This window comes from Phaenicophaeus curvirostris, chromosome 3 (assembly GCF_032191515.1).
Source record: "Phaenicophaeus curvirostris isolate KB17595 chromosome 3, BPBGC_Pcur_1.0, whole genome shotgun sequence".
In the NCBI taxonomy this organism is placed as follows: Eukaryota; Metazoa; Chordata; class Aves; order Cuculiformes; family Cuculidae; genus Phaenicophaeus; species Phaenicophaeus curvirostris.
This window is the reverse complement of record NC_091394.1, coordinates 86681052-86690889: the sequence shown is the minus strand read 5'-3', so window position 1 is coordinate 86690889 and position 9838 is coordinate 86681052.

Below are 9838 nucleotides of genomic sequence, written 5' to 3'. Positions count from 1 at the left end.
GTGTGAGAGTTAAAGGTTACAACCAGTGAATGACTATTGACTCCAGGGATTGCTCTTACAAAGCAAACCAACACTGATTTTTATTTCTGTTTATCTGAAGCTTGCAGAACATGACGTACCATGTAAACATCACAAGGCAGCAAGGGGGAAGTTGAAAGCAAGGATTGACCACTGTGATTATGTCTGCACACAGTGCAGGGAAGCACAAAAAAGCAGATTAAAAACTATGGTTGCTAAGCCACGAAGCCTTTGCCTCTAATGGAGCAATACCAAGCTTGAGAGAGATGAAACCAAAGGCCCTAAAATATATCTTCATATTACCTGCTGGAAGGGAAAACTCAGACATGTAGTGGTCTTCAGCAGGAGGGCTGATCAGAAAACATTCTTCTTTCATGCAACTGTTTAAAGAAAAAGAAAAGGGTTATAAAAATGTCTCACTTGTGTGTATTTAGATCAGAGTGCTGGCATTAAGGTTGCCTGCGGGTAGTGACAGGCAAAGCATGGGAAAGGAGACAATCTGGTCTCATGCCTCCTACCTGCTCCTCTAAAAGGTCCTGGCATGAAAGGTGGCCCACTAAGGTCACTGCTGTGGCTGTGTCCTTCTCAGCACTTCCTAGGAGTGAAAGGAAGAACTCATCATTAATTCCAGGATCTGTAAATCCCTGCAGTCCAATATTTCAAAATTATTGGTTGCTTCTCCATAACAACAAGGCTTGGCACACTGGCATCTTTCCCTGGGACTGCCAGTGCCAAGTACTCAAAGACCACAATTTAGTCCTAAAAACAATCTTCTTCAATTGTCTTCTTAACCAAAACATGGGGTATTTTGCTTTTTTTTGAGCCATGGGAGCACTCTCAGAAGATACTCTGCAGTTTTCCTCTACAACCGTCAGGGCTGCAAATGTGCATTCTCAGTTTAATCCAAAAGCTAAGCTTCTCACTCTGAAACTATGCTCCAGAAACTTGGGCTGTTAAAAAGAAAGCCAGCCATCACAAGACTATGATAAAAATCAGAAAGTCAGTGACTAGCCTTCCAGCAAAGCATTCTTTGTGGCCAGCTGAATCTCAGCAATGTGGTTTTAGAGACAGAAATTAGTATCTCCAGCTGCATGACAACAAGCCTTAACTATATTAACTCAAGAAGGCGGCTCTGCTGGTGTCTCTGCTCACCGACACCCACCCTGGCCCAATGCCCAGCCCAACAGAGGGCAGTGGTACCCACACAGTATCCATCAAATGCTCAAGAAACAGCAAATTATGTTGCTAGAGTGGTGCTGCTTATAAGTCGTAGATGAAAGGGATAAAGAATAGATGGCAATGTGCAGAAAATGGCAAAAAGATGGGTAAATACAATACTTCTCTCCTGATGTGAGCTCAAGCATGCAGGCCAAGTGGCCCTATTCAATTAAATATGTATTTGGGAGTGGTCCCAAAGCTGCAGCGCTATTCCTGACCACACTCTGACTGTTCCTGACCATGCTCCGAGCTACACCAGCAAGGAATGCGTGTTTCAGGAATGCAGCTGGACAAGCTGTGTTTAGGAAAAGTTGTGTATCCTACCAACAGCGAGGAGGATCGGAACTCTCTAATAACCATGCTCCTCCCTTTGCAGCCTGCTCCCATGGCTGCGCTGGGTGCTGGCCATCCACAAGACCCAGCTGCCCTGGAGCAGCTTTATATGTCCCATGCCACCACCCAAGGATGCTTGCTGTATCCCTCTGGCGCTGCCAGGGTGGTGTTGAGATAAGCAAAATGCAGAGCAACGCAGGCTGGAGCCTGATGCAGACATGGAAGCGAGCATGCCGAGAAGCTCCTGGAGGCTTTTCATTGAGACCGAGCAGTCAAAGCTGTGGCTTTCATGGAAAGCAGCTGCTGGTGAGGAAAGGGCTTTCTCATGGAAAAATGAGCTATCCTGTAAAACAGCTACAAGAAAATCAGCTAAGGGCAACCTTCAAATGTAGCCAGGAACAATTTCTGGGGCTGCTTCCCCTGCAGTGGTTTCTATAGGAGGACTTAATGGCCAGTGAGAAAAACACATCCTTTCAGAGCCCGTGAGAGCGGGTAGATATGCTGTGTAGTCCAACTGCAAGGAGTTACCTTCAGATTTTCTCCCCTGCTGTGTTGCACAGAGATCTGGAACAGGCAGCATGCCTGAGGGGCACGGCTGTAACCCCCGTGGCACCTCCTGAGACCTTGCCTGGGGCCACCTTTCACCTTCCGAAACTGCCCTGCCTCGGGTACAGCTCTTCACGCAATGGAAACAGCTGCTTTCTACAGGCTGCTGGGGGGACAGAAGGGTGGAAATTTCACACCCTATTCCCTCCATCTGTGTTCCTACCTTCCCTTCCAGGGATATCTGTCCTCTGCAGCAGGCTCTGCCCTTGGACTGCACCATCTTCCCACTTCTGAAGGCTCCAAATCCCTTTAGGAGACAGGAAAACTAAGATGCAAGGAGGCTGAAAAAGGGGATGGGTACCCAGCGTTAACCACCTCCTTGTAACAGATATCCAGAGAATAAAAGCAGTGGGCAAAAAAAGGGAGAAGCCAGCTCACCAGACTGAGTCCCCTGAGACTGTAGGCAACCAGGCAGCAATGCTTGTTGCACATGGGGCCACAAAAGCCACAGCAAACACTTCAGCACCAATAACGAACTTCAGACCCATTATAAGAGCCACAGCTGTGATGTGACACAAGGAGGACAGAAGAGATGAAAGGCATGGCCACTACATGATGTCCCCATGGTAATTACAGGAGTTCACTGATTATTCTAGGAGGTCAGACATCACCTGCACTACAAAGCCAGGCCAAGCCAACTCCACTGCTGACTTGATCTGTACAGGTGCAATACCCCCAGAGCTTAGTGCCTTTTGGTGCGTTTTGATTTCCCCAGCACTGGCAGCGCAGCACACACACTGCCATGGACCCCAGGGAGGCCCTGAAGCTGATCCAGCTTTTGGCTTAGTGCATTGCTGTCCCACAGAGAAACCAGAGTCCTGCAGGACCGTTGGTGCAGCCAGTTCAGGCAAAGCTGGCTGCTTGCCCACCGTAGCTCTGAACTCCTGCTCTTCTTCATTATGGAACTGAATGTCAAGTACTAACAACTCCTGGCTGCAAAATCTTTGGCTTAGCCCAGCAGGCAGGAGGTGGAGACACCCTTTGACATGCAAAATATATATTTTCTATGAAATCAAATCCCTAAGCCTGCTGTCAGCTACATCATGCACAATTACTGTAAGCAAGAAATAGTTCCAGATATATTTCCAATTTCACAAGATGTTGCTTCTCGTTTCAATCAGTTTGCTGACATTAATTTGCCACCAGCCTCTTTCCTCCTTTAGAGCTACCTGTAGGGAAAAAGGATTGGTTGGCCCATTGCACACAACATACACGGGATTTGGCTCACAGACAGCATCCTGCTGTTTGTCTTTTGTGCACAGGGAACTGCCAGTACTATTGCGGCTTTCTCCTCTAATATTATCTGTCCTAACCACATCACTGTGTTTAGGGGTACATTTCTGTGAACCAAGGTAAAGCCAGGGCATTATCTTACTTTTCCTAAATATGGTCTATTATCACACCAAACCTGCTAAGAGCCCATGTAGAGGGTTAAAGTCTTAGATTCAGACTTTCAAAGGTGACAAAAAAAAAAAATTGGCACCCCGATCCTTCCAGGAGCTGCTTCCCTCAGCCTTTCAGCATCCTGAGCTGGGTGGTCTCATACTGCCAGACTCCCAGGTGTGAGTTGTCAGAGGGTGCACCCAGCAACTCCCCAGCCACATCCGGCACTGGAACCTGCTTCCAAAGGTGAGTCACGTCCCAGCACCTCCCCCTGGGCTGCATAACTTGCTGTCAGAGGAGAGGCTGGCTCCTGCACTTCCTTGGATGCCAGCTACCTCCTTGATGAGTACACAAGGTCTATCTAATAGTCACGGGACGGGCAGGCAGGAACTGCCATGACTTCATCACAGCTGTGACCTGATTCACCCTTCATCACATCATTTACTCTGTCTCTCTGTGATGCAAGGGTCATGAGACTTGCCTGCATGCTATGAGGATTAATTCCCACCAGCTAATGCTTTGAAGATGGGAAGGATAGTGTACATCGCTGGGTGCCGCTTTTATTGTTGTCAGGCCCACGTTCTGCCTGCCTGCAACCAGGCTGCGGCAATGCACAGGCAGGAGTCCATGGTGAGGGGCATTTATGTCATCGATGTTTGTGTCACATCTCTCTCCCAGGAGGATCCCAAAGGTATTTTGTTGTTGTGTGCATCAAGGGACCCACGTCCACCAGAAGGCTGCTGGGACCAGGCAGGAGGGTCCTCTCCCATGCCCAGAGCCAAAGAGAGACCTGATCCAGGGTAGAGCTATTGAATTTTCAGAAAGATAAGTCTCCACAGGACACCTGTGAGCATCCATACAGGAGAAACAGGGAATCCCGGGGGGAAACAGCTCGCCTAAAGCATCCTTGTAACACACAGGCCAGCCAAGCTCATTCCTGGTGTTTGGTCTCACATGGTGAGTCGCTGCTTTCAGGGAACAGAGGTGAGGGAAAACAAATCTTGGGCCACACCAGGACTCACCATTCCCAAAGTTAGGTATCCTTCATCGACAGCAAACACTCTGCAGCTGTGTGTGCCACAGCACACCAAGACAGATGCCAATATGACCAGTTGGGGGTGACAGGGGCACAGAGGCTACCACACTTGTCCCCCCAAGGAAATATCTACCAGCTGGATCATTTTTCAGGCAAGAGGGGCACATTTGCTTTTGAGGTTTAAGAGCACAGGCTGCCACAGCTAAACACGGGCTCCTCACCTCTTCCCATCGAACGGTGGAAGCACATTCAGGATGGCCTGAGCCTGTGGCATAGGCAAGATCCTGCAAGATGTGCCAAAGATTCGTTACCCAGAGTTTGCTCTGAAAGAGGGTTCCTGACTTTATCCCCATGAGGGGAACACATCCTTTAATGTGGACACTGGTGATACAATGACCATATTGATAATTTCACTTACCTATGGAAACCCGAGTGAGATTTGACCAACAGCCGAGCTCCCATTGCCTTTTCATAATCCAGTGCTGCCAGGTTTTGTTACACATTGCCCAGTGCAGCATCATTCACCCACAGCCTCAGAGCCCATTTCACTGTTAGCTTTGCCCCACAGTATCTATACATGTTGACTGTGAGTCGACACAGGTCAAAGTCAATACGCTGCTGGAATTAAGTCTTCACCATCTCACCCTGCACCACTGCCCAGGACTGTGCCCACCCCCAGCTGCACCCCATACCCACTCAGCAAATTTGCCCTGTATCCAACTCAACCTAAAAACTGATTTTTCCCTTTGAAAATGTGCTACAACTGATTGCCCCTGGCCCCAGCCTGCTGTGGGCAGTGGCAAAGCCACTCTGCCTGGTTCGTGCATGCCCTGAGACAAAACTCGTTGCTCAATGCAGGGAGCACAGCCTTGCAGGGGCTTGGGGAGGATTTGTGTGTATGAAGTCTAAGAGGAGGCATAAGAAGATGCTGTGATGCCTGTGTAATACGCACACATGTGCACACTGGGCTGGCTGTGGGCGATCAAGTTTCTACAGAGCCAGTCATGCCGGCTTTGACAGGCATGCTGCAGCAGCACGCTGGTGGAGGGAGGGAGGGAGGGAGGGAGGGAAAGAGGGAGACATGCTCCTCTTGCAGCTAAACATGGCGCTTTTAATCCCTCTGCTGCTGATTCCCAGATCCATAAGCAGGGAACCATAATTGGTTATAGATGTACCAGCTTAGGACAAAAACAATGTCTCTACCAGGCTCATTTGTAAAACTCTGCACCTTTCCAGGCCTGTGTATGGGTTAGTCCCTGCGTGCCAATGGCCTGTGGACACCAAAGGCAGGGTCTGAGTGCCTGTGGTACCTGTTAAGTAAAGGCTTAAGTAAACAAAGGAAGCTGCTGCCTTGCAGCATCCCAGTGTTGTCAGCTTGTTGGTGAAGCCCTCAAGAAAGCTGCCCCTCCACAACCTGCCCCAAGCGGACCACTGCCACTGCACCTGGCCAGTGGGAGCCGAGAATCTTGGCCACAAGCAGATCTATTTTGGTCTCCAATGCTCCAGAGCAGCAGCTCCGATTTCTGCCTGTGCCAGTGTTTCTAGAATGTCAGTGTGTGCGGTGGGTCCAGCCCAGCTAATCCTGGCTCTGCATCTGGGTGTCCACACAGCGAGCTTCACTCTTTTTGTTATTTTTTACAACCATAAATCTTTTTTATCGTGGGTTCAGGCTGTCCTACAGTGCTAACGGCAACAGCTCTCTTGCCACTCCATGTTAAAATCTCCCAAGCGTTTAGCACATCCCCTGCTCTGATGAGTCCGTGGTTGTCACTGGGGTCTGAAACAGTGCTTAAAATCAGCAGCTGGCCACTTGCTGCAGACCTCCGGCAGCTCCCTGGCTGCTCACTGGTGGTGCTTGTGAGTTATCACCCCAGGTGATGGCTTTTGAAAGAGACAGGACAAATCAATCCCTATGTCTGCCTTCCCTAGCACTCACTTCTTTTTCCATCCCCTTCTGCAGACCAAAACTGACCTGCACTTCAGAGTTGCCTAGCAATCCTCATTAAAAGGATGAAGATATTTTCAGTGACATGGATCTGCCTGGCTTAACCCACGCTGCAGGGCAGGACGTGTGTGACAGGTGGCCCCAGCCTTTCGAGGACACACGGAGCTCAGTTGCACTGTTAGGAGGTGGCCTCACCCTCAGCAACTCCATTGCTGCACACCTGTTCTCCTCCAGGGTCTCCTGGCACATGGAGGGTGATGTCACCTGCAGTGATGCTGTTGGAAGATGTTTGATTGTCAAAAGCATGGGGCACTTAATCTGCAGAAGAAACACACCAAGGATGATTTTGCAGCTCAAAGCACTCTTTACAGCTTAAACACTATCCCCTGCCACTCAAAAAATAGCTGCTATTGCCTGTAAGAGAAAATGGGACTGTTGTCCTCAAGGAGTGGATCAGACAGGCAGATGGAGGAGACCTCGATGCCAGTGTCTGTGTGTTTGGATTTTAATTTTTGCATGTGCTGAGGCTCAGCATCACTCTCAGGCACTTTCTGCCCCCTGGGGCTGCAGCCACCCTTCAGATGTGGCAGCATTTGGCTGCTGGGTTTTCATTCTTCCTCTTGCCAAGCCCTGGGTAACACTCCAGGGACGAGCCAGCGCAGGAGATGGAGAGACGGTGGCTGGAGCAGTCAGCACTCCCGATGTGGGGCTTCCAGCAGCAGCAGCAGACCCTTACCCTGCAGCTCTCCTCCTCCCCATGCCTTGAGTGCTTGGGTTTATTATGTTTTGGGGAGGGATTGATGGTGAATATGTAACACTGTTGCTTGCAAGTGAGCGTTGCTGAATTCCCACAACAGCAGATAGTGCAGCTGGGGAACAGCTGGCAATGTGACCTGGATTAGGGCAGTTTATCTCCCCCAGCCCCGCAGCCAGCCACACTCACCATGTCTCTTCTTTTCAGCCCTCGGTTCTGAGCACCGGCCTCATAGAATCATAGAATCACCAGGTTGGAAAAGACCTCTCAGACCACTGAGTCCAACCATTCCTATCTGCCACTAAACATGTCCCTGAGCACCTCGTCCACCCATATTTTAAATACCTCCAGGGATGGGGACTCAACCACCTCCCTAGGCAGCCTCTGCCAGTGCCCGATGACCCTTTATGTGAAAAATTTCTTTCTGATATCTAGTCTGAACCTCCCCTGGTGCAGCTTGAGGCCATTCCCCCTTGTTGTGTACCCTGTCACTTGGGAGAAGAGGCCAGCACCCTCCTCTCTACAACCTCCTTTCAGGTAGTTGTAGAGAGCAATAAGGTCACCCCTCAGCCTCCTCTTCTCTAGGCTAAACAACCCCAGCTCCCTCAACCTCTCCTCATAAGACTTGTTCTCCAGCCCCTTCACTAGCTCTGTTGCTCATCCCGACAGCCACACACCCCTTCCCACCAGTCTGGAGCTGCCCCAGCCACCCCCAGCAGCCCCTTCCCAGGAGCGCACGGGAAGCACTGTGGACTGTCCTACACAAGGTGCCCTCAAGTAGCAGTGACTCAGCAACACAAAAATTGAGATACATGCACCATAGCATAGGGTAGATACATCTTAAGCCTAACCCTAATACAAAATGTCTCATATTTACAAAATGAGCTATAGTGCATTCCTGGCTGTGAATACTCCCCCTCAGCCTGGGCCTGAATGCAAAAAAGTGTGGGTTTAATATTCAATGCATAAAATCTTCTTGAACATCTACCAGTGTACGTAGCCAATAAGCTATATTTAAAGATTATATATTTTTTCAGATATAATATTGTTTTCTATATATTTAATAATCTGTCATGTACATTTATTTACAAAATATCTTTAAATAGTATTAGAGGTAAGAACATAATGCATAAAAAAGCACATGCATCTAAAAAACATACAGATATAAACCATGCTACACATACATAGAATCATAGAATAGTTTAGCTTGGAAGGGATCTTAAAGATCATACAGTTCTCACCCCCTTGCCACGAGAAAGGACGCTTTCCACTGCTTAGGTTGCCCAAAGCCCCGTCCAACTTGGCCTTCAACACCTCCAGGGATGGGGCATCCATGACTCCTCTGGGAAACCTGTTCCAGTGCCTCACTACCCTCACAGGAAAACATTTCTTCATAATGACTAATCTAAATTTCCCCTCTTTCAGACTAAAACATTGAAAAGTAAAAGATTATATGGCTATAAAACAGATACATATGAAACATGCATTTAGAAAACATTCTACGTATAACAATCTCTCCATAATGTTCTCTATATAGAGGCATATATAACATAAACATTCTGTATGTTTTCACCATTTTCTAAACTTTTCTTTATGTTTCAATTCTGTGTGCTTCTATAAATAAGATATAATTTTGTGATACATAAATATTTAAACCACATTTATAAACAAAAACAAACATGTGCATGTAAGTATTTATGTTATTTGTATCAACAAATCCAAGATAGGAGTTATCTATGGAATTGAAGCAAGCAACAAACATTAATTTCATATATATTTGTATTCTATATTTAGTGTTTTATATGTAAGACACAAACTTATAAAAGCATTTTTATGTGCAGTGTTGAAATTCAGTGTGTGCATATGCATATATATAAATACACTATTTGGGTGTATACACACAGATGGGCACACTTGGGTCACAACAACCCTGTGCAGTGCTACAAGCTTGGGAAAGCGTGGCTGGAAAGCTGCCTGGCACAGAAGGACCTGAGGGTGTTGGTTGACAGCCGGCTGAACGTGAGCCAGCAGTGGCCCAGGCAGCCAAGAAGGCCAATGGCATCTTGGCTTGTATCAGAAACAGCGTGACCAGCAGGAGAAGGGAAGTGATTGTGCCCCTATACTCGGCACTGGCGAGGCTGCATATTGAACACTGTGTTCAGTTTTGGGCTCCTCACTACAGCAAAGTCATTGAGGTCCTGGAGCACATTCAGAGACCAGCAATGAAGCTGGTGAAGGGGCTGGAGAACAAGGTTGCTGAGGAACCTGGGGTTGTTTAGCCTGGAGATAAGGCTGAGGGGAAACCTTATCACTGCCTAAAACTCTCTGAAAGGAGGTTATAGCGAGGGGGTTGTTGGTCTCTTCTCCCAATGAACAAGTGATAGCACGAGAGGAAATGACCTAAAGTTACACCAGGCAAGGCTCAGATTGGACATTAAGACAAATTTCTTCACTGAAGGGGTTATCAGGCACTGGCAGAGGCTGCCCAGGGAGGTGGTCGAGTCACAGTCCCTGCAGAGATTTAAAAGCTGGGTAGATGAGATGC